We start from the raw sequence: 26072 nt of genomic DNA, 5'->3' as shown, positions 1-26072 counted from the left end.
TAGCCGCGATTTACTTGCGGTAATGCTCATCACTGCCTGCGGTTTTGCAGGAAGCGATGTCATTATGCCAGGAAGAGGAAGCGGAGCAGAGTAAACACACGTCACACTCCCTGGACGCCGCACAGAAGCACTTCCGTGCGACCTCCAGGTGCCCGTGCAGTCTGTGTCCTGCTCCGGCCTCGCGGCTGCCTGCACTGCAGTGTCAGTGTCTGCCCGCAGTGTCAGCAGCCTGTCACGCGGCAGCGCAGGCAGACACTGACATCCTGCAGTGCTGGGAGCCGCGGGGATGACGATCGCTGCTGTCAGGAGGTGAGATCATTACCTGCTGTGACGATCTCCTGCCTCCTGACGTCACCGCGGTCACTGCTGTCTATGCCCGTCTCGCGAGCGGCCCGAGACTGTCACTAGCGGTGACGTCACGGGCTCTCGCGATACTTCTGACAACGCGGCGGGCATAGAAGTCAGTGACAGCGCTGACGTCAGCAGTACAGGAGATGATCACAGAAGGTAATGATCTCATCTATGCTCCTGATGGCAGCGCTCGTCATCCCCTGCAGTGACCTGAGCTGACCTATTGATGTTAGCTCAGGTCACTGCATTGCTCTCCCAGCCAATGGGGGACATTCTGTTCTTCATTGACTGGGACAGCGACTATGGTATGGATCGCCGTGCCCCCCCCCCTTATTGGATTACGCCGGACGTGGAATTGATTGTGCTCTTTTCAATAAATTGGTTAAAGAGGGAATGTTTTGGGGAGTGTTTTTTCAAATAAAACTTTTTTTGTTGTCTATTTTTTAATTATTACTGACTGGGTTGGTGATGTCGGGTATCTGATAGACGCCTGACCTCACCAACCCCAGGGCTTGATGCCAGGTGACATTACACATCTGGCATCAACCCCATATATTACCCCGTTTGCCAACGCACCAGGGCGCGGGATGAGCTGGGGCAAAGCGCCAGGATTGGCACGTCTAATGGATGCGCCACTTCTGGGGCGGCTGCGGCCTGCTATTTTTAGGCTGGGGAGTGTCCAATAACAGTGGACCTCCCTAGTCTGAGAATATCAGACCCCAGCTGTCCGCTTTACCTTGGCTGGTGATCCAATATGGGGGGGACCGCACGTTTTTTGTTTTAAATTATTTATATAATTTAAAATAACAGCGTGGGGTGCCCACTGTTTTGGATTATCAGCCAAGGTGAAGCTGCCAGCGGTGGTCTGCAGGCTGCAGCTGTCTGCTTTACCCTAGCTGGCTACAAAAAATGGGGGGACCTCACGTCGGTTTTTTTTAATTATTTATTTATTTTATGGCTAAATACAAGGCTAAGCACCCTTTAGTGCCACATGAAAGTCACTAAAGGGTGCCAGCTTAGAAAATGCAGGGAGGTGGAACATTATATAGGTTTTTCTCCCCTCTATCTATCTATCCCTCTATCTATCTATCCCTCTATCTATCTATCTATCTATCTAATGTAGAAAGAGGAAAAAACGGCACTCACCAAATCATTGCTGTGCAGGTTGCGGCTTTATTTCAAGCGCAGAGGTTACATGTGCGGTGGGGGCTGGTGGGGAGGGAGAGGACGCCGGACACGTCAGACCCAGTCAGTCTGACGTGTCCGGCGTCCTTTCCCTCCCCACCAGCCCCCACCGCACATGTAACCTCTGCGCTTGAAATAAAGCCGCAACCTGCACAGCAATGATTTGGTGAGTGCCGTTTTTTCCTCTTTCTACATTGGACACAATCTGAACTTTATGCATATGTGCACCCCGGATCAGCTGTGATTCAGCCTGCATGCTTGGATTCACAAAAAGTCCATGGTTGTTGCTGAGTAGTGCCCTGCCCTCCTCTCATCCACTTTGCTATCTATCTATCTATCTATTCATCTATTCATCTATCTATCTATCTATCCCTCTATCTATCTATCTATTCATCTATCTATCTATCCCTCTATCCAGTGGCGTAACTAGAGTTGGATGGGCCCCGGTGCAAAGTTTAGACCTGGGCCCCCCCTCCACATACACAGACACTTGGGGTAAGGCATACCTCCCAACTTTTAAAGAAGGAAAAGAAGGATAAAGTTTGCGGCGCGCGTAGCGCGCCGCGGCAAATTTTTAGCCCACGCCCCCTAACCACACCCATTTCACAGTCACGCCCATATCCACTCCCCATCCACACCCATTCAGCATGGACACGCAGGCAGCCGGCGGGCCTCCAGCATGGACACGCAGGCAGCCGGCGGGCCTCCAGCATGGACACGCAGGCAGCCGGCGGACCTCCAGCATGGACACGCAGGCAGCCGGCGGGCCTCCAGCATGGACACGCAGGCAGCCGGCGGGCCTCCAGCATGGACACGCAGGGAGCCACAGTGAGGCGGCCGGTCGCCCACACAGTGAGGTGGCCGGTCGCCTTCACAGACAGGCGGCAGGGGGGCGCCCGCACAGACAGGCGGCAGGGGGGCGCCCGCACAGACAGGCGGCAGGGGGGCGCCCGCACAGACAGGCGGCCGGGGGGCGCCCGCACAGACAGGCGGCCGGGGGGCGCCCGCACAGACAGGCGGCCGGGGGGCGCCCGCACAGAAAGGCGGCCGGCCGACCGCACAGACAGGCGGCCGGCCGACCGCACAGAGAGGCTCCGGCCGGGGGTGAGGGGGGGGGAGGGAGGGAAATCAGCGCTGGGGAGATTTTACTGTACCAGCAGCAGCACAGGCAGCGCTCCTCTCTGTTATGCCACGTCTACTGGGATGGTAGGAGGGAAAAGCAGGGAGGCGGAGAGAGAGTGGGTGGGCGGAGCCCGGGAGCCGGCCGTCCCGATCGTGGCAACGGGACAAACAACGTAAAGCGTGAAAGTCCCGCTGTATCCGGGACGGTTGGGAGGTATGGGGTAAGGGATAATGACACTGACACTCGGGGTACAGGATAATGACGTTGACACTTGGCTCTCACCCACAGCACCCTGAAATCCCTCTATCAGCACCCTGCTTTCCTATGTTCTGATATTTATCTTGTCCTCAGCACCCAGCTTTCTCATATCAGAGCATGAGAAAGCTGGGTGCTGAGAGATGTATATCAGAACATGGGAAAGCTGGGTGCTGAGAGATGTATATCAGAACATGGGAAAGCTGGGTGCTGAGAGATGTATATCAGAACATGGGAAAGATGGGTGCTGAGAGATGTATAGCAGAGCATGGGAAAGTTGGCTGCTGAGGGAAAGAGCCTTTTTCCCTCAGCACAAAACATTTCCATGTATCTTTGTCCCCCCTGTATAAAGTTCTCAAAATACTATAACAGCCCCCACATAGCCTTCCAAATAATTTTATAAAGGGTCTCACATAACCCTTCATATATTAGAATGCAGATACATAGCCCTCCATATATTATAATGCACCCCCATAATCCTCCATGTATAAAGTAGCCCTTCAATTATAATGCATTTCCCATAGTTCTCCATGTATTAAAATTCACCCCATAGTTCTCCATATATTATACTGCACCACATAGTCCTCCATGTTTTATAATGCACTTCCATAGTCCATGTATAAGGTAGCCTCCATAGTCCTCCATATATTATAATGCAGCCCCCATAGTCCTATATGTATTATAACACAACCCCATAAAACTTCAGATGGTATTATGCAGCCCCATACTCCTCCATGTATAATTCACCCCTATATTCCATGTATAAGGTGTCCCTTCATTTTGTATTATACAGCCCCCCCCCGACCTCCATTTTAATGCAGCCCTATAGACCTCCAGTATAATGCAGCCTCATAGACCTCTATGTATATTACACCTCTATATTCAATGTATAAGGTGTCCTTCATGTTTATTATGCAGCCTCACCAGGCCTCCATATATAATAATGCAGCCAACCTCTCCAGGCCTCCATGTATAATATAGCAGCCAGCCTCCCAGGCCTCCATGTATAATATAGCAGCCAGCCTCCCCAGGCCTCCATGTATAATAATGCAGCCAGCCTCCCCAGGCCTCCATGTATAATAATGCAGCCAGCCTCCCCAGGCCTCCATGTATAATAATGCAGCCAGCCTCCTCAGGCCTCCATGTATAATAATGCAGCCAGCCTCCCCAGGCCTCCATGTATAATAATGCAGCCAGCCTCCCCAGGCCTCCATGTATAATAATGCAGCCAGCCTCCCCAGGCCTCCATGTATAATAATGCAGCCAGCCTCCCCAGACCTCCATGTATAATAATGCAGCCAGCCTCCCCAGGCCTCCATGTATAATAATGCAGCCAGCCTCCCCAGGCCTCCATGTATAATAATGCTGCCAGCCTCCCCAGGCCTCCATGTACAGTATAATGGAGTCTCCCCAGGCCTCCATGTACAGTATAATGCAGCCTCCCCAGGCCTCCATGCACAGTATCATGCAGCCTCCCCACCCCAGGCCTCCATGTACAGTATCATGCAGCCTCCCCACCCCAGGCCTCCATGTACAGTATCATGCAGCCTCCCCACCCCAGGCCTCCATGTACAGTATCATGCAGCCTCCCCACCCCAGGCCTCCATGTACAGTATCAGGCAGCCTCCCCACCCCAGGCCTCCTTGTACAGTATCAGGCAGCCTCCCCACCCCAGGCCTCCATGTACAGTATCATGCAGCCTCCCCACCCCAGGCCTCCATGTACAGTATCATGCAGCCTCCCCACCCCAGGCCTCCATGTACAGTATCAGGAAGCCTCCCCACGCCTCCATGTACAGTATCAGGCAGCCTCCCCACCCCAGGCCTCCTTGTACAGTATCAGGCAGCCTCCCCACCCCAGGCCTCCATGTACAGTATCATGCAGCCTCCCCACCCCAGGCCTCCATGTACAGTATCAGGCAGCCTCCCCACCCCAGGCCTCCATGTACAGTATCATGCAGCCTCCCCACCCCAGGCCTCCATGTACAGTATCATGCAGCCTCCCCACCCCAGGCCTCCATGTACAGTATCAGGCAGCCTCCCCACCCCAGGCCTCCATGTACAGTATCATGCAGCCTCCCCACCCCAGGCCTCCTTGTACAGTATCAGGCAGCCTCCCCACCCCAGGCCTCCATGTACAGATGCAGCCTCCCCACCCCAGGCCTCCATGTACAGTATCATGCAGCCTCCCCACCCCAGGCCTCCTTGTACAGTATCAGGCAGCCTCCCCACCCCAGGCCTCCATGTACAGTATCAGGCAGCCTCCCCACCCCAGGCCTCCATGTACAGTATCATGCAGCCTCCCCACCCCAGGCCTCCTTGTACAGTATCAGGCATCCTCCCCACCCCAGGCCTCCATGTACAGATGCAGCCTCCCCACCCCAGGCCTCCATGTACAGTATCATGCAGCCTCCCCACCCCAGGCCTCCATGTACAGATGCAGCCTCCCCACCCCAGGCCTCCATGTACAGTATCAGGCAGCCTCCCCACCCCAGGCCTCCATGTACAGATGCAGCCTCCCCACCCCAGGCCTCCATGTACAGATGCAGCCTCCCCACTCCAGGCCTCTGACCACCGTGTACTCATATATATATATAAAAAAAAAAACCAAGTACTCACCTCCTTCCACTGCTGCTCTGTCCTGACGTCTCCTTGTTCCACTGATGCTGTACTCCCTGCTCTCCTCCTTCCACTGCTGCTCGTCCTCCCGGTGCTGCGGTCGGCGTCCTCCCTCCCTGCGCTCTGTGCACTCAGCACAGCAGTCGCACAGGAGTGACGTCACTGCACAGGCACAGGGGGAGAATGATGATGCAGAGCGGCGCCGGCCGCTCTTTGCTTCATTATTACTGTGCGCGGTGACGGGGGAGGGGGGCCCCGGTGCCGCCGCTGACATCGGGCAGGAGGGCCCGGTGTCGGGGGCGGCAGCGGGTCATATAGTGGGCGCGTGCACTGTGATAGATCAGCGCAGCTTCTCTCTCACTGAGAGGAGCTGGCTGCTGATCTGCCGGGTCCCCGCGGGCCCCAAACCGCCCGGGCCCGGTCGCGATCGCGACCGCTGCGACCGCGGTAGTTACGCCACTGCCTCTATCTATCTATTCATCTATCCATCTTTCCCTCTATCCATTATCTGTCTATCGATTATCTTTATTATTTATTGCAGGGACAAACCTGCGGTAAATCCGCGGTAAATCCGCGGCAAATCCGCGGCAAAACCGCATGCGGATTTGGTGCGGATTTTTTCCGCAGGTCCGGAAATCTTTCACTGGCAGAAGTTTCTCAAGAAATTTTCTTGAGAAACTTCACATTTCTAGTGCGCACATAGCCTAAGCCCATAACATCCTCATCTTTAGGGCTCATTCAGATGACTTCCGTTTGTCCTTGTGAGTTCCTTTTTTTTGCCGACCTACTGACAAGACCATCTTTTCAATGTATTTTGTGAAGGATTGTATGGCACACAAAAGCACTTCCGTGTGCCATCAGTAAACACATCGGTCTCTATATGTCCTTTCCATTATTATGGAACATGTCTTAGGCGGGCTTTGCACACTACGACATCGCAGGTGCGATGTCGGTGGGGTCAAATCGAAAGTGACGCACATCCGGCGTCACTTGCGATGTCGTAGTGTGTAAATCCTAGATGATACGATGAACGAGCGCAAAATCGTCGTCATCGTATCATCGCTGCAGCCTCCGACATTTCCATAATGCCGGGGGAGCGACAGGTACGATGTAGTTCCTCGTTCCTGCGGCCGCACACATCGCTGTGTGTGAAGCCGCAGGAGCGAGGAACTTCACCTTACCTGCCTCCCGGCTGCAATGAGAAGGACGGAGGTGGGGGGGATGTTTACATCCTGCTCATCTCCGCCCCTCCACTTCAATTGGCCGCCTGCCGTGTGACGTCACTGTGACGCCGCACGACCCGCCCCCTAAGGAAGGAGGCGGGTCGCCGGCCAGAGGGACGTCGCACGGCAGGTATGAGCGTCTGAAACTGCCGTAGCGATAATAATCGCTACAGCAGCTTTCACTAGATATCGAACGTGCGACGGGGGCGGGACTATCGCTGCAGCATCAGTAACACATTGTTACCGATGTTGCAACGTGCAAAGCCCGCCTTATTCTGTTCCGCAAATGCAGACCATGACACAATGCAAGTCAATGGGTCCGCGAATTCCCCAGAAACCACATGTAAGTACTTCGGTGCCCCTGCAGTTTGTGTCCCATTCCCCCACCAGCTCGTAGTGGCTCATAGCAGTGACTCCTGTTCCCTCCGTCCCCGGCCTCTCATTACTGGTCTAATGCACACTTCTCCAGCTTCTTCTCTTACATGCAGCAGCATCCTACAGGGGAAATGTGACTCCTCCCCCCCATGTGACTGATCACATGACTGTGACATCATCACAGGTCCTGTCAGCAGAGCATAGAAGGAGGATATTATAACCTCTGCTCGGTGCATTATTCCCTCCGCTCACATTTCCCTTTCCTTTCTCCCGGGCAGGAGGAGTTGTCAGAGGGTCGGTGGCAGTGAGGGACATTCAGCCGCCCCCCGAGACTGCAGGGCTCAGACCCAAATCCAGTTGTGTCCGCTGGAGCCGGGACGGTTGGGAGCTGCGGGGTTATTTTTGCTCCTTCATAGTTGTAGCAGCCAGAACTTCCTCCTCTTTATGGGGCTTCACTGTACGACATCTCGCTTTGTGTCTGTAAGGCCGTGTTCACATGTTACATAAATACTGAGGTGATTTTCTCCAGGTGTCCACACCAGAGGATCCAATGACAATCTCCTCTGGTTATTGCTGCATTTTTTATGCTTTTTCCCCTTATATGAGGTGTTTTGGGGGCAGATGTGAAGCCGAGTTTTTATAGTACATACAGAAAAGCTTTGATTCTGCCATTAAGAAAGTAACTGCAGTTTTTTACATGGATTTTTATAGGCTCCTCATCGAAGCCACTAAAGAAAAAACAAAACAGAAAACCGCACAGTTCAGCATCTTCTGTAGATGCACATTGGAAGACTTTGATATAAGAAGTGCACTATCTATCGGGATCTCCTGGTGTACACAATGAACTAAATTATGTCAAAAAGAGGAAAAGACGTATACTCTATAGGGATCACCACTAAATCAATATCTGAAAAAGCTTTATTACAAATATAGTGCACAATGTTATGGCTCATAGAGTAAATAGGGCACACAACAGAGTAGAAATACAAACATTTAAAAAGCCTAACAAGGCATTGCAAGCTAATAAGTCAACCCCAAATATGCCATACGCAATCAATAATGCATGATAGAACCCACATAGAATGTAAACAACACCAGGTTACCCCTTAATCAGAACACTGTACATGATCTCCAATTATATTTATATAATACAAATAAAAGGTTGACACCTATAATCAGATATTAACACTGTAAAATTGTATACCATAATTGTTAAACAACAAGTTATCACCATATATGCAGATACAAAAAGGGGTTAAACTGGAGATCAATGTTAATGAGAAAGTAGACTTCCTTATGCATAAATGGACACTAGGTTGGGTTTTTGGTTCAAGTATAAGTACACACTATGTCTCAAGGCTATTGTTCCACTGCTATTGGAATTGAAGCAGTAGGGAATGGAAGAACCAGCATATAGAGGGAGCCTTTTAAGGCCTCCTTCACACGTCCGTGTCTCCAGTATCTGTGTGGTCCATTTCCTCACGTGCCGGAGACACGGGCACGCGTAGGCCCATTAAAATCAATGAGTCTGTGCTCACGGGCGTGTTTTGCCATGGACAGTGTATCCGTGTGGAGCATACCTGTGCCCGTGTGCTCCACACGTAGACATGTCCTTTCTTCCCTGGCATCACGGGTGTCACACGGACCGCACGGATGTGATCCGTGTGACACGCATCAGAGAAAACACACGTGTCTGTGAAATTAAAAGAATTTCTACACTCACCTCCTCCAGCCCTGCTGTCTCTGCCGTTGCGGTCACTTGCTTCCGATCCCCGCTCATTATGCTCATTGCATATTCACTCCCCTGTGGGCCGGATGCAGCAGCGGGGAGTCAGCAGGACCGGAGACCGAAGATCAGGAGCATGGATAGCAACGCCAGGGACAGGTGAGCAGAAAGTTCCTGTTCTCTGTGTGTTATCATGGATAACACACGGAGAACACACGTGTGCCATAAACATGGCACACGGAGGGCTATACGCACCTTTGACACGTCCGTGAAAAATGTGTGTGATTTTCACGGACGTGTGAAGGAGGCCTAAGGCTATGTTCGCACGTTGCGTTTTTTTACCGCGTTTCTGCAGCGTTTTTGCGCTAAAACGCATGCGTTTTTGTTTTCCAGCAAAGTCTATGGGAAAAGCAAAAATCCTGTCTGCACTTTGCTTTTTTTTCTGCAGCGTTTAATTTGCATATTTGTGGTCAAAAACCATGCTGAAAAAGAAGCAGCATGTCAGTTGTTTTTGCCATTTCTGCAGCGTTTCCTTAACATTGGAGTCAATGAGAAATGGCAAAATGCAACCAAAATCAACTTTCCTGCGTTTTTCATGCTTTTTACCTGCTTTTCCACTGCGTTTTTGGCTCCAAAAACGCATGCTTTTCTGGCCAAAAATTAATGGGATCTAATGTTCCTTTACACACACACAATAACCGAAAATTTACATGTTAAAAAATAATAAACTTCACCTATTTTTCTGTTAAAATGTGCATAACCACTATTTTTTCATTAAAATTGATAATTTCCCATATAGTTTTATTAAAAGTTAATTTTATACTTTTTTTCTCTTTTTTCATTCTTTTTGACTATTTCAACTTTATTTCTCAGTGTCTTGATCTACAAAACGCATCTGCAGAAACGCAGGTGAAAACGCAGGTAAAAAGCGCTCAAAACGCACTAAAAACGCGGTAAAAACGCATGCGTTTTTAGCGCTAAAAAAATGGTCAAAAGCCATTTGGTCAAAAACCAAGGGAAGGAAAACGTGCAGAATAAACTGCAGGTACTCCGACGCAACGTGCGCACATAGCCTAACACAGTATGTGAGTAGATGATGTGGAGGGAATTAGCTTGATGTGAGACCAGGGAACGCTCAATCAGTAATGTATGGAAAAACACCACATAGTATGTTTGATGTTATTAAGCTAATTCCTAATCCAAATACTACACATAATTATATGACATAAAATAGTCTATCCAAGAATCAATATATACAGTATATTTGAATCACAACCTCTAGTACATCCGTATATAATATAATCAAGCAATTCAGAAATAGCCATACACAGTATTGCACCATTAACATTAATCCCCATTCCCCGGGGCCTTCGAGTGCAAATATTCCCTGCTTGGGAGACTGATGAGGGGTTCACAACAATATGGGAGCAGGGGTGACAAACATATTCATAATATGTGTCATAATGAAACACTGAAAAAAGTTCTTCCTTAAAACATAAACCTCTGCCCTTCACTATGCCAAACAAGCAACTGCACCAACCTCATCACCTCACTATCCAACAATCATAAGTGCCTGACACTTTTCATTCCCACCTCAGTCCTAGAGTGCAGGCCCCAACAACCACCCTGAGTGCTAACAATCTGGCCAATCATTGCAAAGAAAAAATTGTCCATATTCAACATAACATTTTCTCCTTGTCCCTTAACACCACATATTCTCTTCCCTCCTGCACTTCATCCAGCTCACTTTCTGTCTTTGAACTGGTCACGGAAGAAGTTACCATTAGTGATTTGCGAACGAGCAGATATTTCAGATCGACGGGTCTAACCGGATTTTAAAAAGAAAACCCAGTTTGGAACCAGAATAAATCCTGAATATCTGCTTGGACACCGATCACCATATAAGTCTATGATGATCCATTTATTGTGCTTTAAAATGTTGGTAGAAAGGGCTAGGGGGATTAGAGCAGGCACATTATACTTACTGAGATTCCTGCGCGGCTGTAACACTAATTCTGGAGCCGCTCATTACCCTCATACATATTCAATGCTTCCCCCGCTCACCAGCAGTCGCGGCGTCTCTGGTCGGTTGGAGTCAGACTGCACCCCCCCCTACCCAATGTGACAGTGAATGGGACAGTGTGTGTGATTGCTTGGAATCAAAATACACTGTCTGTGTACCTATAGTGGTGTAAAAATAAATAAATAAACAAATTGGAGTAGGGTTCCCCCATATAATGATACCTAGAACAGATAAATCATACGGTTACAGGCTGCAGCCCCCAGCACATGCTTGGCTGTGTATCAAAATAAGAGATACCCCATGTGGTGTTTTAAAAAATTATTTAAATAATTAATTTAAAAAAAACAGTGTACGGTCTATGAGACCACCCCATTACTAATTTGTAAGTGAAAAGAAATAAAAACAAAGAAATCCATAATTTGAAATAAAATACAAAACCCCAACCCTCTTTCACCAATTTATTAACATCAAACATCCAATTCTGACGTAATCCACATGACGTCCCACAATGATTCTAGCAATGCTACATTACTGAAGTCAGAGCACAGGCACAGAAGATGACCGGACGCTGTGGCTTCAGGCTGACTGAGCCGCAGCTGTGAACAGTGATGTCACTCAGTTTACCTGCGGTCATAGCTGGAGGTTCGCACAGTACCCCACCTGTGACTGCAGGTAAACTGACCCTCAGGTGACCTCAGTGACCTCACCGCAGGTGAATTGAGTTCACAGGCCTGCATCTCCTGGCAGAAAACCGCGTTCTTTTTGCCAAGAGATGCAGATTTGGTGCTCAAATTTATACACCATATTCCTGCACAAAATCTGCATTTTCTGGTAAAAAAGAACATTACAACACAATGCAGTTTTGATGCAATTTTTGTGCCAGGAGATGCAGATTTGGTGCAGGAATACGGTGAATAAATTTCAGCACAGACTCTGCATCTCTTGGCAAAAAACACGGTTTTCTGCCAGGAGAAGGAGGTCTGTGAACTCCGTTCACCTGAGGTGAGATCACGGAGTTCAATGAGGTCACCTGACGTCAATTTACCTGCGGTCACAGGTGGGGTACCATGGGAACCTCCATTTTTTTTTCCTTTTCAATTATTATTATGTCTGTGCATATTCTGCAAGAGAAGGAGGGACATTAACTTATATTGGGGAGCAATGTGGATGCCTCAATGTATTGGGAAGCATAGTGGGTTTATTATACTGTATTGGAGAGCCCAGTGGTCCACTCACACCAAATTGGGGAACACATTAAGGTATTATACTGGATTGAGTAGATAATAGTGGCCTCATACTGTATTGTGGATACTGTGGCCAACCCCTTCACGACCAATGACATACCTATATGTCATTGGTAGTCTATGTCCGTTTAATGCAGGCTCGCATGGCTAGCCCACATTACTCCCTGCACATGACTGCTGATCCGATCAGCAAACATGTGCAGCTAACAGGCGTGGGTGGATTGGAGACCTGATAACCCCTTAGATTGTGGAAACTTTGACAGCGTGATCTAAAGCGCTCTGGCAGGGGCGTGGCCTGAGCAGCATGTGAGGAAGACCTGTGCAGAGAGAGCTCCTGCAAAAAACTCCTGTATAATCCTGTCCAGCTGGGGTTAAAGTTTGTTTTACTGCTTTCCTGGAGTGGTGACCTCTCCTAGACTGAGGAGGGGGCTTCAAAGACCTGAGTGATATGACCAGAACTCGGGCTGATAAGAAGCGCGGGAAACAGGCCACACTCATGGACGCTGGAGCTTCATGTGGGGGCAGGGCGTCTGATGCAATAGCTCGCCTCAGCAAGTTTGCACGAGATCAGCCTGAGATACCTGAAGCTGTTAAGCAGTCTGACCTCAGTGTGGAGGAGCTGCAGATCCCAGGACAAGAACTGTTGGTGGAGGAAGAGCAGCAGGGAGCTGTGAGTATGTTGGCTGCTGCCAGTAATGTGGAGCAGGGGGACAACCTTAGAGCTGCAGATGAAAACACAGATCCTGGGAGAGCAGAGCCCACCCTCAGTGATGTGCTTGCAGCAGTAAACACCTGCAACAATATGCTAGCCACTTTGAACATACAGATGGGAGGAATTAAAATGGACATTTCATCTATCAGGCACGAGCTGCAGGGGGTCAATGTACGGGTGGGGGCCCTGGAAGACCGGGTCAGTGCCACAGAGGATAAGCTTCCCCCTCTGACTCGGGACCTTGGCAGAGCAATCCACAATATCTCATTGCTTAGGGCTAAGGTGGACGATCTAGAAAACAGATCCCGCAGAAGCAATCTCTGTCTGGTTGGGGTCCCAGAAAAGGCAGAAGGCAATAATCCAGTAGCTTTTTTTGAAATGTGGCTCCCCAAGACTTTGGGCATGGATCTGTTTTCTCCTTTCTTCACTATTGAGCGGGCACATAGGGTCCCCACTAGACCCCCACCATCAGGGGCACCCCCTCGTCCTATCCTCCTCAAGCTACTGCACTTCAGGGACAGGGACACTGCGCTCCGCAGAGCCCGGGAGATTAAGGATCTGGCTATTGACGGCCATAAGGTCTCACTGTACCCGGATTTTTCCACTGAAATCCAGCAGAGGAGAGCGCAATTTATTGATGTCAAAAAACGCCTGAGGCAGCTGCAGATCTCTTACTCAAGGTTATACCCTACCAGGCTGCGAGTGGTGTCGGATGGTGGGACAAAGTTTTTTGACACTCCAAAGGATGCAGCCGCATGGCTCGATACCAATGAAAAAGGACTGCGCAGAAATCGCCGCTGAGGATTATTGCGGATTCCTTGCTGTTGGACTTGCTGTTGGACTTGCTATGTTTCCCAGCTGGAACACTTATGGACGGTTGGCAGGAGCCACCCAGATAGGTTACTATGCAGTTGATGACTGTTCAGGAATTTAAACCGTTATGTGCTCTTTGGGTTATGTTTAGCCCCACTTCCCTCTGTTTGAGAGGAATGTCCTGGTTTACTGTGTATGTTTTTATGTTTGACCTTTTCGTTTTATGCACCTGTTTGGTCTATGCTCATCTATGGGAACTGCTGCAGATGGGTCCGGAGGTCCCCGCTTGCTGCCCCCTGCTGTTGCATATGTGCACTCACCCTTATGGCGAAGGAGGTTAATATAGTGGCCTGAAATGTGCGAGGATTGGGTGAAGCCACTAAAAGATGTGCAGTTTTTCTGTTTCTACAGCAGCTTAAGCCAGGCATAATATTCTTATCAGAAACGCACTTGGTGAAGGAGCGGCTCCACTTGCTCCACAAAAAATGGATAACCCATGAGTACCACTCTGTATATACCACACATTCCAGGGGGGTGAGTGTCCTGGTACACAGGACAGTGCCGTTTGAGTGTCTTAAATCTTCTGTGGATCAGGAGGGTAGATTTGTATGTCTAACCTGTGTCCTTCATAATGTGCGCTGTGTTCTAGTTGCAATTTATATTCCGCCGCCATACACAGGGGAACCATTGAAACGTATCCTCAATTTTGTTGCTTCCCTCCCTGAGGTCCCCACCCTATTAGTAGGAGACTATAATAATTACTTGCACCCGTATTGGGATAAGTTACATACAGGGAATATCTCAGTGGGGGCGGCAGCTACATCCCTTGCCAGACTGATGGAGGAGGTGGGATATGTAGATATTTGGCGTATTAGAAACCCGCAGGTCCGGCAGTACTCATGCTATTCTAGTTCTCATCATTCACTGTCCCGGATTGACCTGGCCATTGGAAATGCTCAGCTGCTGCCTTGTGTAGCTTCAGTCACGTACCTGGCCAGGGGGGTGTCTGACCACTCCCCACTACAGGTCCGTCTAAGGCTTGGGGACCCAGACCGGCTGTCGGGGATACCGTGGCGGCTCAACCCTTTTTGGATACAACTGATAGGGGGCACTCTGACTGACACTATACGGGAATATTTTGTGACAAATGACGGTACTGCATCTAAACATATAGTGTGGGACGCAATGAAGGCGTATGTTCGTGGGACATATATTAGGGAAATTTGCACCTGAAAGGCGAAAACAAGGGAGCGCACTAAGTATCTGACGGACACTTTAGGTGATGCAGAACAACATCTTATATCTAACCCTACAGATGATGCCAAGCGGGACTTAGAGAGGGCACAGAGAGCTCTGAGAGACCATATGACTTCCTTGGCCACTAACAAACGCTTTTTCCTTAAGCAGCGGTACTTTACGGAGGGGGAGAGTGTGGGACATCTCTTGGCTACAATTGCTAGGGCGCAGGAGGGATTGACCTATATCACCAAATTGAAACTTGACACTGGAGAAGAGGTGAGGGACAGCGGGAGGATTGTGGAGGTCATGCAACAGTATTACACCCAATTATACTCCTCTAAATCGCATTATGGGGATGAGGAACTGCGGGAGTTTGTGGAGGAGATCACTCTCCCCAGTCTGTCAGATAGTGAGAGAGAATCCCTGAATAGAGATATAGACCTGGAGGAGCTGGAGGAGGCGCTCGGTCAAATCCAAAATGAAAAGGCCCGAAGTGCGGACGGACTCCCGGGTGAATTCTACAAATTATATACTGCTGCTGCCAAGACTCTTGGATGTGTTCAGAGATGCTGAGGAGAAGGGATCCCTCCCTGCATCCATGAGGGAGGCTATTATTGTTCTGATTTTAAAACCCGGGAAAGATCCGACCACGCCTGACTCCTATCACCCAATCTCGCTGCTTCCATTAGATATTAAATTAATCGCTAAAATTCTAGCTAACAGATTGTCCCGGGTGATCACATCAGTGATCCACGAGGATCAGACTGGATTCATCCCCAATAAATCTACTTCCATTAATTTGCGACGTTTATTCCTGGGGATACAGCTAAGTTCTGAGGGGAGAAACAAGGAGAGAGCAGTCCTGTCATTAGATGCAGCCAAAGCCTTTGACAGTATTGAATGGAATTTCCTATGGGTAGTTTTGGAGAAATTGGGTCTTGGCTCCAGATTTATTGGCTGGGTCAAATTGTTATATGCCTCTCCGATGGCCAGGATTCGAGTTAATCGTTGTACCTCCTCGTCTTTTAATTTGGCCAGGGTCACGAGACAGGGCTGTCCTCTCTCTCCATTACTATTTGCAGCGGCAATCGAACCATTGGCGGCTATGCTTCGTGCATCCGCTGGCGTAAAGGGGTTTGAGATAGGCGGTCTGGAGCATAAGGTTTCCCTCTATGCGGACGATTTGTTGCTGTATCTCAGGGAGGTGGGGACATCGGTGGGCCCAGCAATGAATATCATTAAAGAATTTGGTAGGCGCTCGGGACTCCTAATAAACTGGAAGAAATCGGCCCTGCTCCGTATAGATCCACTCCCATCTAATTTTAGTACTCTGGGGCTGCCAATTCTGACGGTGGATAAATTTAAATACCTGGGGATTGTGGTTAGTGCCCGACCGCGTGATTACTACTCTCAAAATCTGGAACCAGTGTTGGCTCAGTTTAGGAACAAGATAGATGCCTGGTGTCGACTCCCACTGTCCCTTATTGGCCGTGCTAATCTACTAAAAATGGTACTGATGCCCAAACTTCTGTATCTTCTCCACAACGCCCCAATATGGATCCACTGGAAATTTTTCCGTAAAATCAGCACTTTGTTTCGGGAACTCTTGTGGAAAAAGCAGCAGGCTAGAATCCGCCTTGAGACCCTGCAGAGAGGGAAGGAGGATGGGGGTCTGGCAGTCCCCAACCCGTGGGTTTACTATGTTGCGGCACAGATGCAGCACTTCAGGGGGTGGGGAAAGGATGAGGCATATGACGCTGGGGGCAAATTGGTGAGGGGCCTTGCAGAATGGGGATACCCAGTGGCTTTTTTGGACGCAGGATACTCACCCAGAGGAGGAACATTATATCCAACATTATCATTGATGTACAAGGTGTGGTATAGAGGGAAGCAGTTGCTGGGAATATCAGGAATGACTGAGTACTGGCCCTTATGGCATAATCGTGGACTGGCGGAGCTGCAGAGACTCCCGGGTTGGAGAATGTGGGTGAGCAGGGGGCAGGGTGGATTGATTTAAATCACGCCGATTTAAATCATGATTTAAATCACGATTTAAATCAAAAGATTTTTTTCTATTTAAATCGCATCGATTTAAATCATGATTTTAATCATGATTTAAATCACTGATTTAAATCAAAAGGTTTTTTTTTAATATAAATCACGATTAAAATGAGAAGTGAGAGCAGTGTGCATGTGCGCCCATAGTTACACGGACGAAACTAGGGGCAACGATCTAACGCCAGGGTGAGGGGGGGACCCCAAAGTAAGTAAAAATCTTTTTTGTTTTACTATATGGCAATAGGTAGGTGTTTAAAAAATTATCTGAGGCGGAAATCAACTCTGCAATGGAGTGGCTCGCCAATACTAACCATGACATTGTGGCAACTGTGCTGAAATTGAAGTGTGAATCTGCACCATTTCAAAAATACATGTTTGCAGATAACGTCGTTAATGAACTAAAACCACTGGACTGGTGGAAGTCGCAATCACTTGTTCTTCCAGCAAAGATAATAAATCTAGCTACTCAGCTACTGACTGCATCGGCTTCATCCGCAGGAGTAGAGAGATTGTTTTCTTCATTTGGTTTTGTGCACACAACAGTCCGAAACCGCTTAGGAACTGCTAAAGCAGGACAACTGGTTTTCCTATTAAAAGTCCTAAATAAACAGTAGGCTTAAAGGACTGATGTATTCACTGAAGATGTTTGCTTACTTCAAACGTTAGAGATAGGCTATTGTTAAAAAGTACTTACTCTCTGTAGTTCAATTCTGAGTGTTTAATAGTGCAAATAAAAATTATTAGGTTTCATAATCAACTGTTTTAATATTTTTATTTGTGTAAAACAATTAGATTTGCAAAAAGACAAAGTTTTGCTTGTGTACAACTTGATTAAAAAATCTGATTTAAATCAAATGATTTAAATCAAAAAAATCTGATTTAAATCAAAAAAATCTGATTTTTTTGATTTTTTTAAAAAAATCAAGATTTTTATCCACCCTGGCAGGGGGGTGCATCAGGTGTCTCAGATTCTTCAGAATAATATACTTAAAAGATTTGACCAGCTTCAAGCTGAGTTTGGGATACCGCACAGTTCCTTTTACCAATACCTGCAGCTCCGTCATGCCTATGAGACACAGACACGTCGTATGGACATTAGGATAGAGCGGAATCACACTCTTACTGATTTGTTGACATCTGATCACTCCTAGGGTATTATTTCTAGGTTGTATACAGTGATGTTATGTAGACACCTCGACAAATTCCCTTTGCAGGCTAGAGAAAAGTGGGAGAGGGACCTAGGCCCTATGACAGAGGAACAGTGGGGTGAGGTCCTGTCTCAGACTCCAAGCCTTGCTGTATCTGAAGGCCAACAACTGTCACAGCTATTCCTGTTACATAGAGTATATAGGACACCTAGTCTATTGCATAAGATGGGAGTTAGGATGGATGATCTGTGTCCTAGGTGCGGACAGGAGGGTGCTAATCTGATGCATATGATGTGGTCCTGTGGAAACATTGAAGATTACTGGAGGGCAGTACTAGAATTGGTTAGACAAGTTTTCAATATCCGTCTACAGCCAAGACCTATTATATGTATCCTGGGTCTACTGGTAGGGGGGGTGGACTTGAGTTCGCCGGTAATGGTCGGTATTACACGTCTCTTGTACCAGGCTAGGAAACTGTTGGCCTACCACTGGTTGGACCCAGCGCCTCCGGTCATCGGGGATTTTAGGGAAAGAGTAAACGCTATACTTCGACTGGAGAGAGGAGTATACCTTAAAAGAAATGCATTGAAAAAGTTCTATAAGATCTGGGGGGCATGGTTGGATACCCCAGGCCTTCCCTCCTCGGCGTTACTGCAGGACAGTGCGAGCGACCAGGTCCTTCTCCTTCTGACCGGTTAACAAATTTCCTCAAATAGGGTGATATGCGTACTGCTGGAATGTGTGTGTATGTATATGTGTGTGTATGTATATGTGTGTGCATGTATATGTGTGTGCATGTATATGTGTGTGCATGTATATGTGTGTGCGTGCGTGCGTGTATATGTGTATATATATATATAATGTCATAATGATGCTGGGTAAGCTATACTATGGAGAATATATTGGGAAATAATATGCACTTTGAGACCCATATTGAAATGAGACGTGGACTGCGGGTGCATTGTTTATTATGTTATTTGTGTGGTTTTTCTTATTGACTAAATGTTTTTTCCCTTTCTGTGATATTTCTATGGAGGGAATTATTTTATGTGTTGTATAATTTTGCTGTTAAATAAAAATGAACCTGATTTAAAAAAAAAAAGCGCTCTGGCAGGAATCGCATTGTTCCCAGCTGCAAAAAGAAGCCCCATGAGGCAATCACAGGGTGCAAATGGGTTGCCATGGCAGTGTGGGGTCAGATGACGACCCCTGTCACTGCCATGACGTTTCCTACGAATACTGGCAGAGCACCGGCACTCACAGGAGAGCAGCATTTCAGATGAGCAGAAATGATCAGACTGTGCAGGTATAACAATATAAAAATATCTAACAGTTCAAATCACACCCCTTTTGCCACATTGAAAATAAAATAATAAAAAAAATACTCATATTAGGTATTGTCACATTCAGAAATGCCTGATCTATCAAAATAAAAAATCAAATCTCATCTGTACATGGCGTAGTGAGAAAAAAAATTCCAAGAGTCAAAATAACATTTTTTGGGTTGTCACAACATTGAATTAAAATACAATAAAAGGCTATCAAAAGGTCGCATCATTACAAAAATTGTATAACTAAAGAAGTTGTCCAGTTACCAAAACTGATTTTTTTTTTTCTGATAAATCTTGCTAATATGTGCCTCTCCACACATCTATTATGTTTTTTCAGCTATATTACCTTTCATTGTGCACTAGCAGCTCATCCTCATTGCTGGCTCCAGCTCTGATGGGGTTAATCTCTCTTCTGACTTCCTGGGTTCAGTTCCTACAACTCCCATAATTCTTTGTGGCTCTAGGGCTGTGCCTAACTTATCTAACACACCCACTGTGTCTAACACACACCCTCTGCTCTCCACCCAAAGTCTCCTCCCTGCCTCTTTCCTGTGGATGCACTGAGAGCAATCACACAGAGACAGCAGCAGCTCTGCACAACCAGGGGAAGAAAGTGTCTATCTTCTGCTTGTTCTCATATACTTCATAGTCTGTGTGTGTGTGTGTGTGTGTGTGTGTGTGTGTGTGTGTGTGTGTGTGTGTGTGTGTGTGTGTGTGTGTGTGCGCGCGCATGAGTGCGTGTGTGTGTGTGTGTGTACAGAAATTATGATTATTAACCGGCGCAACATGTGAAAAAAATAATTGGGGGAAAAAAATGAAGGGGTCATGAGATTGCTTTTTTCCCTCTTGCCTAGTCTGTGTGTCGTCCGTATCATCCGTATGGCATGCATTTTGCAGGCTACTTTCACAACAGCGTTTTTTTGCCTGTAGGCAAACAACCGCAAACCGCATATGACTGGATCCTGTGGATTAAATGTGCAGCGCATGCAACCGTTATTTTACTGGATCCTTCTGCAGCAGGACACAGAATTTATCGGCCGGCACTGGAGTCAGCTGACTCCTGATCTCACAGCCCGCACACGCTGCAATGGCTGCAGGTAAGCTCATTCACATGACCGTTCCGTTTGTCTTGGTCAGTTCCTGGTTTTTTTGCGGACCCACGGACAGGAGCATCTTTTCAATGTCTTTTGTGTAGGATCGGATGGCACACGGTAGCACTTCCCTGTGCATCCGATCCTAAAAAAAAAAACACATCGGATGCCGTATGTCCGCTCCGTTATTATGGAACATGTCCTATTCTGTTCTGTAATAACAAACCGTGACTCAATACAAGTCAATGGGTCCGCAAAATTCCCGGAAGCAACACGGAAGCACTTCCGTGTGACTTCCGTTGGGTGCCCGTGCAGTCTGTATCTCGCTCCAGCCCCAGCCCCGTGGCTGTCTGCACAGCAGTGTCAGCAGCCGCGGGGATGACAAGCACTACCGTCAGGAGGTTAGTAAGTTCATTACCTGCGGTGATGAAGTCCTGCACTCCGGACGTCAGCGGTTGTCACTGCCTTTTATGCTCGCCGCTTGTTACATCACCTCTCGCTGTCGACCCGAGACTGTGACTAGTGGTGACGTTACGGGCCGCTCGCGATACTTGGTTTGTGAAGGCGGCGGTCACTGAACTCAGTGACAGCGCTGCTGTCAGGAGTTCAGCGATCATCGCAGGTAATGTACCTCGCTAACCTCCTGACAGCAGCACTCGTCATGCCCTGCAGTGACCTGGGCTGACCTATTGATGTTAGCTCAGGTCACTGCACGGCTCTCCCAGCCAATAGGGAACATTCTGTTCTTCATTGACTGGGACATTGACTATGGTATGGATCGTCGTGGGACCCCCTTGGATTATACCAAACTTGGATTTTTCTTTTCATAAATTGGTGAAAGAGGGAATGTGTTGGGGAGTGTTTTTTCAAATAAAAATGTGTTTGTTGTCTATTATTTTTTTAATACTGACTGGGTTGGTGATGTCTGATACACGCCTGACATCACTAACCCCAGGGCTTGATGCCAGGTGACATTACACATCTGGTATCAACCCCATATATTACCCCGTTTGCCACCGCACAAGGGCAATGGGATGAGCTGGGGCGAAGCACCAGGATTGGCGCATCTAATGGATGCGCCACTTCTGGGGTGGCTGCAGCCTGCTATTTTTAGGCTGGGGAGTGTCCAATAACAGTGGACCTCCCCAGTCTGAGAATACTAGACCACAGCTGTCCGCTTTACCTTGGCTGGTGATCCAATTTGGGGAAGAACCCCGTGTTTTTTGTTTTAAATTATTTATTTAATTTAAATAATAGCGTGGGGTGCCCTCTGTTTTGGATTACCAGCCAAGGTGAAGTTGCCAGCTGTGGTTTGCAGGCTGCAGCCGTTTGCTTTACCCTAGCTGGATACAAAAGGTAGGGGGACTGCATGTCATTTTTTTTATTATTTATTTCTCTGTCTCTCTATCTATCTATCCATCTCTATATCTACTCATCTATTTATCTTTCTTGCTGCTTCCGTTTTTTGCGCTCCCCAAAAAAAAACGGAAGGCACACGGATGTCATATGGATGCCACACGGATGCATCCGTGAAAAAAATGGACCGTTTTTTGCGGCCCGCAAAAACGGAACGGTCATGTGAATGTAGCCTTAACAGCAGTCACTGCCTGCTGCGGGCTGTGTGTACAGGAGTTCAGATCAGCTGACTCAAGTGTCAGCTGATTAGGCTGGGGCCACACAGGGATTACTGCGATCCCCTCGCATTACACTCGGTTCACGCTCAGTACAGCAGAGCTGACTGTCATGCGTGTGTCCCTGCGACTGAGGTCCGACTGTGCAAGCGGACCTCAGCTGCGGGGTGCGGTCTGGCACTCAGGAGGGGCGGGCCAGCGCTGCGGTGGGGCGGGTGGGCCAGCACTGAGGAGGGGTGAGAGGGATTTCTCTCCCTCTCTCCTCCGTAGTCGGCTATTGCGATTCTCGCTCTGCACTCGCGGTACACCGATGTACCGCAAGTGCAGTGCGATTTTTCTCTCACCCCATACACTTCAATGGGTAAAAAGAAAGAGTCTTGCATTACAATTGCAGCATGCTGTGATTGTTTTCTCAGTCCAATTAGGACTGTGAAAATAATTGCTCATGTGCGCTGACACACAGGCTAATATTGGTCCGAATGGAATGCGATGTTTTATCACACTCCACTCGCACTGTTTTTCTCGCCGTGTGGCTTAGGCCTTATTTGTTCTGTGTCCCCCTGCATCCATCGCAGCGTGTGCGGGCTGGAGTTCAGATCAGCTGACTCCAGTGCCGGACTGAACTCAGGTGACCTCACAGCCCGCACACGCTGCGATGGATGCAGGGGGGCACAGAACAAGTAATCGGCCAACACTGGAGTCATCTGATTAATTGTTCTGCTGGCGCTGTGGTCAGGAGTTGGGATGAATGAGCAGTAAAATGCTCTGGTGCTTGATGGGCGAAGCCCATGTCGTTTTTTTGGGGGGGTTTTTTGTTTGTTTTTTTTTAAAAAAAAAAAAAACCAATCACATAACCCTAACCCTAGGGTTAGGGGTAAAAAAAAGTGTGGGCTCCCACTGCATTTTCTATTGCTAAGGGTAACCCAAGCAGCTACTGGCTGCTAACCCCCGCTGCTTGGTGTTACCTTCACTGGCAATGGAAAATCCAGGGAAGCCTTTTTTTTTATTTTATATAAAGGTTTTTGCCTAAAAACTGTTTTAAAAAAATTACGTGGGCTTCGCCATATTTTTTGTACGCTAGCCAGGTACAGCAGGCAGGTACGGCTGCCCCCAACCCCCAGCTGCCTATTTGTACCCGGCTGGGAACCAAAAATATAGGGAAGCCCGTATTTTTTAATTATTTCACTTATTTCATGAAATAATTACAAAACAAATGACGTGGCCTTCGCCATATTTTTGTATCCAGCCGGGTACAACTAGGCAGCTGGGGATTGTAATCCGCAGCACAGGTTAGCCCGAGGTTTCTGGGCGCCTCTGCTGCAAATTGCAATCCTCAACCGCTTCAGAAAATGGCGCTTTCATAGAAGCGCCATCTTCTGGCGCTGTATCCAACTCTTCCAGTGGCCCTGGTGGCAGGTGGCACGCTGGGTAATAAGGGGTTAATACCAGCTATGTTTTACCAGCTGGTATAAAGCCCGAGATTCTTAATGTCAGGCCAAGTTTGACCTGGCCATTAACAATTTCTCCAATAAAGGGTTTAAAAAAAAAAAAAAGACACCACACAGAGAAAAATGGTTTATTAGAAATAAATACACAGACACATTAGGGACTCCATGTTTATTAATCCCTCTCACCCCTCCGCGATCGAGAGATGTCTGTACTGACCATGCCAGGAGAGAGCGAGGGAAAAGAGAGAGAGCGAGGGAAAAGAGAGAAAGCGAGGGAAGAGAGAGAGAGAGGGAAAAAAGACAGAGAGCGAGGGAAAAGAGAGAGAGAGAGCGAGGGAAAAGAGAGAGAGCGATGGAAAAGAGAGCGAGGGAAAAGAGAGAGAGCGATCTAAAAGGGAGGGTAGGGGGAGAAGAGAGAGGGGTGAGAAGAGAGAGGGAAAAGAGTGAGCGAGAGGGAAAAGAGAGAGCGAGCGAGGGAAAAGGGAGAGAGCGAGCGAGAGAAAAGGGAGAGAGAGAGAGCGCGAGGGAAAAGGGAGAGAGAGAGCGCGAGGGAAAAGGGAGAGAGAGAGCGCGAGGGAAAAGGGAGAGAGAGAGCGAGGGGGAAAAGGGAGAGAGCGAGGGAGGAAAGGGAGAGAGCGAGGGGGGAAAGGGAGAGAGAGGGCGAGGGGGAAAAAGAGAGAGCGAGAGGGAAAAGAGAGAGCGAGAGGGAAAAGAGAGAGAGCGAGAGGGAAAAGAGAGAGAGCGAGAGGGAAAAGAGAGAGAGCGAGGGGGAAAAGAGAGCGAGGGGGAAAAGAGAGCGAGGGGGAAAAGAGAGAGAGCAAGGAGAAAAGAGAGAGGGGGAAAACAGAGGGGGAAAAGAGAGAGAGGGGGGATGGAAAAGAGAGAGGGGGAGGGAAAAGAGAGAGGGGGAGGGAAAAGAGAGAGAGGGAGGTAAAAAGAGAGAGGGAGGGAAAAGAGAGAGAGGGAGGGAAAAGAGAGAGAGGGATAAGAGGGGGGCGAGGAGAGAGAGATAAGAGGGGGGCGAGGAGAGAGGGATAAGAGGGGGGCAGAGAAGAGAGGGATAAGAGGGGGGTAGAGAAGAGAAGGAAGAGGAGAGGGGGAGAAAAGAGAGGTGGGAGAAGAGAGTGGGGTGGGAGAAGAGAGTGGGGGGAGAGAAGAGAGTGGGGAAAGAAGAGAGAGGGGGGGAAGAGGTGCTCTGTCACCAACTTGCTTCACTCTGTGACTTGTGGTGCAGGTGACAGAGTGGAGACAGTTGGTCCCATGCAGCAGGACAGGTGACAGAGCAGAGCGGTGACATGCTCTGCTCTGACACATGCGGTGCAGCATGGGACCAGCTTGTCAGTGTCTTGCTGCGTCCTGTAGTGCTGGTGGGAGGAGCACATGATCACACTACCCAACACCGCCCGCTCTCCTGACATCGCAGCAGAGCGGGCGGGTGGAGAGTGAGATCAGATACTTACGTGACAGGGGGGATTTCAGCTGAAGAACCCCCCCTGTACTCCACACAGGCGCCCCGTGCCTCATCATCTGCCGGACGCCACCGCTCCACACTGTGCCATCCTCTGGATCCTCCCCTCGATTCTGGACTGTGACGTGCGGTAGTCACCGCCCACAGCCCAGTCAATCAGTGTGAGTGGTGCCAGCATCCTCTGACGTACCCGTCTAGTTTGAGAGCCCAGAATTGACGGGATGTAAGAGGATACTAGCAGCCACAGCACCAGGGGGTCATGTGACCGGCACTGAGCGTGCAGGATAGCGCCGCTCAGTGTCAGAACTGGAAATAGAAGCCAATGAAGAAAAGACCTATAATGGTAAGTAGAACTCATAGCGAAAATAAAAAAATGGGTGAACCACCCCTTTAAAAATGCCAGCTCAAGACGCAAAAAATAAGCTGTTACTGTGTCCCAGATCCCGAAAAATTAGAACGCTACGGGTCTCGGAAAATAGCGACAAAAACTTTTTTTTTTTTAACACAAACTTCTGAATTCTTTTTCACCACTGATTTAAAAGTATACATGTTTAGTATCGACAAACTCATACTGACCTGGGGAAAAATACTCAAATTATTGAAAACAGTAAATGAAAAAGTAGTATTTTTACAATTTCACTACACTTGTAATTTTTTTCCGTTCTTCAGTACAATAAAGGACAGAATGAATTGTGGTGTTCATAAGTACAACTCGTCATGCAAAAAAACAAGCTCTCATGTGGCTATATTGACAGAGAAATAAAAAATGTTAAAGCTCTAGGAAGAAGGGGAGAAAAAAACCTGAAAAACTGAAAATCGCCCTGGGGTGAAGGGGTTAATATTGTATTATATAAATTCACATTGGGGATACCATAGTGAGCATATTGTTGGTTACAGTAGGGGTAAAATGTTAAGTGTGAAAGTGTGAATTTACTTTGGAGGCATCATGCTATGTAGAGGACCACCTACGGGGTGTCACACAGTGTTCAAGCCATGGAAGGTATATGATA

General features: G+C 48.2%; 2 protein-coding genes across 2 annotated transcripts in view; both read right to left on the bottom strand.

Moving 5' to 3' along the window:
• LOC142311981 (uncharacterized) overlaps positions 1 to 26072 on the bottom strand; it is a 74605-nt gene that overhangs the window by 21327 nt on the left and 27206 nt on the right. The gene's annotated exons all lie outside the window — the stretch shown is intronic.
• LOC142310534 (gastrula zinc finger protein XlCGF66.1-like) overlaps positions 1 to 26072 on the bottom strand; it is a 29848-nt gene that overhangs the window by 1280 nt on the left and 2496 nt on the right. The gene's annotated exons all lie outside the window — the stretch shown is intronic.

The sequence above is a fragment of the Anomaloglossus baeobatrachus genome, chromosome 5 (genome assembly GCF_048569485.1).
Source record: "Anomaloglossus baeobatrachus isolate aAnoBae1 chromosome 5, aAnoBae1.hap1, whole genome shotgun sequence".
NCBI classification, from domain to species: domain Eukaryota; kingdom Metazoa; phylum Chordata; class Amphibia; order Anura; family Aromobatidae; genus Anomaloglossus; species Anomaloglossus baeobatrachus.
This window is presented reverse-complemented; position numbering and strand designations above follow the sequence as displayed.